Raw genomic sequence first — 2,952 nt, forward strand, 5'->3', positions numbered from 1 at the left:
GAAAGTAGACATCCTGGGCTTTCCAGCAATATATGATAGTCCATACTTTGCCCAAGATTTGATGGCCCAAACCGGCGCTCAAAGTCACCCTCAGGAATCCCAGCGTTAAACGCTGGAACTGGCACCCAAATGGGAGTTAAACGCCCAAACTGGCATAAAAGCTGGCGTTTAACTCCAAGAAGAGTCTCTGCACGAAAATGCTTCATTGCTCAGCCCAAGCACACACCAAGTGGGCCCAGAAGTAGATTTTTATGTCATTTACTCATCTCTGTACACCCTAGGCTACTAGTTTTCTATAAGTAAGACCTTTTGCTATTGTATTTAGAGAGCTTTTTGATCATATTTTATGATTGAACTCAATTTGGGAGGCTGGCCATTCGGCCATGCCTAGACCTTATGCTTATGTATTTTCAACGGTGGAGTTTCTACACACCATAGATTAAGGTGTGGAGCTCTGCTGTACCTCGAGTATTAATGCAATTACTATTGTTCTTCCATTCAATTCCGCTTGTTCTTGTTCTAAGATATCACTTGTTCTTTAACTTGATGAATGTGATGATCCGTGACACTCATCATCATTCTCACCTATGAACAAGGTGACTGACAACCACTTTTGTTCTACAAGCAACCAAGGCTCTAGTGAATATCTCTTGGATTCCTGATTGCACGATGCATGGTTGATCGCCTGACAACCGAGTGCTCGCCTGACAAACGAGCCAACCATTCCGTGAGATCAGAGTCTTCGTGGTATAGGCAAGAACTGATGGCAGCATTCAAGAGAATCTGGAAGATCTAACCTTGTCTGTGGTATTCTGAGTAGGATTCAATGACTGAATGACTGTGACGTGCTTCAAACTCCTAGCAGGCGGGGCGTTAGTGACAGACGCAAAAGAATCAATGGATTCTATTCCGGCCTGAACCGAGAACCGACAGCTGAATTCCGCGTGCTGTGACAGAGCATATGCAATCGTTTCACTGAGAGATGGAGGTAGCCATTGACAACGGTGAAACCCTACACAAGCTTGCCAGGAAAGGAATAAGAAGGATTGGACGAAGACAGTAGGAAAGCAGAGAGACGGAAGGGAAGGCATCTTCATGCGCTTATCTGAAGTTCCTACCAATGAATTACATAATATCTCTATCTTTATCTTTTATGTTATTTTCGTTCATCACCATATCCATTTGAGTCTGCCTGACTAAGATTTACAAGATGACCATAGCTTCTTCATACTAACAATCTCCGTGGGATCGACCCTTACTCACGTAGGTATTACTTGGACGACCCAGTGCACTTGCTGGTTGTGCGAAGTTGTGTAATGCCATGGAATTGAACTACCAAGTTTTGGAGTTCATGACCGGGATTATGAGAGTTGTGAAAAGTATTGTTCACAATTTCGCGCACCAAGTTTTTGGCGCCGTTGCCGGCATTGTTCTTTGGACAACTGAGGTTCATCTTGTTGCTTAGATTAGGTATTTTTTTCGAAATTCTTGAAGATGAAGTCTAGAGTTTTCATGACCGGGATTATGAGAGTTGTGAAAAGTATTGTTCACAATTTCGCGCACCAAGTTTTTGGCGCCGTTGCCGGCGATTGTTCATTTGGACAACTGACTTTCATCTTGTTGCTTAGATTAGGTATTTTTTTTCGAAATTCTTGAAGATGAAGTCTAGAGTTTCATGATGCTTTGTTGAAGTCTGGCTGGCTGAGAAGCCATGTCTAATTTCATTGGACCGAGGTTTCAACTTATCATCACAAGAGCTTGTTGATTTTCATCAATCTTGCTTTTGGAGCAGTGATTTGCTAAGGCTTGGCTGGCCTTTGGCCATGTCTAGTGTTTTGGACCGAAGCTTTCTTTGAAAGCTTGGCTGGCTGTGAAGCCATGTCTAATTCCTGGACCGGAGTCTTAGACTAGCATTGCACTGATTTCTGGAATTCTCATTAAGAATTTTGATATCTTTTTCCACTTAATTTTCGAAAAAAAAAATCAAAAAAATCATAAAATCCAAAAATTTCTTATTTGAGTCTAGTGTCTCATCTTAAGTTTGGTATCAATTGCATGGATTCATATGTCTTAGTGATCTTCAAGATGTTCTTGATGATTTACTTGCTCTAATCTTTGAATTCTATTGACTTGAAGTATTTTGTGTGTCTCATATGCATTCTCATATTGTTAGTGTCAGTGGTATACAAACTGCTAAGTTTGGTGTCTTGCATGCATTGTTATTTGATTTTAGTTGCATTTTGATTATCCTTTATTATTAAAAATCCAAAAATATTTTTAATTTGTGTCTTTTCAAGTCAATAACACAGAGAATTGAAGATTCAGAACATACAGCAGAGGAATTGCACAGAAAAAGCTGGGCGTTCAAAACGCCCAGTGAAGAAGGACAGACTGGCGTTTAAACGCCAGCCAGGGTACCTGGTTGGGCGTTTAACGCCCAAAAGGGTATAGTTTTGGGCGTTAAACGCCAGAATGTGCACCATTCTGGGCGTTTAACGCCAGGATGGCACAAGGGGGAGAATTTTGTTTTCAAATCAAATTTTTTTTCAAGTTTTCAAAGTTTTTCAAAATCAAATCTTTTTCAAATCATATCTTTTCAATCAAATGTTTTCAAAATCAATTTCTTTCCTTTTTCAAAGATACTTACTATCAATTAATGATTTGATTCAACATTTCAAGTATGTTGCCTTTTCTGTGGAGAAAGGTTTAATGTTTGAATCATATTTTTTCTTGATAGCCAAGTAATTAATTTTTAAAATCAAATCTTTTTTTTAAAAATGTTTTTCAAATCATATCTTCTCAATCACATCTTTTTAAAACCAATCACATCTTTTCAATCTCATCTTTTTCAAAACAGTTTTCAATCAAATCTTTTTAATTTCTAATTTCAAAAATCAATTAATGTTTTTCATAATATTTTCAAAATCTTTCACTTGATTTTCGAAAATTATT

This window comes from Arachis stenosperma, chromosome 5, assembly GCF_014773155.1.
Source record: "Arachis stenosperma cultivar V10309 chromosome 5, arast.V10309.gnm1.PFL2, whole genome shotgun sequence".
Lineage (NCBI taxonomy): Eukaryota > Viridiplantae > Streptophyta > Magnoliopsida > Fabales > Fabaceae > Arachis > Arachis stenosperma.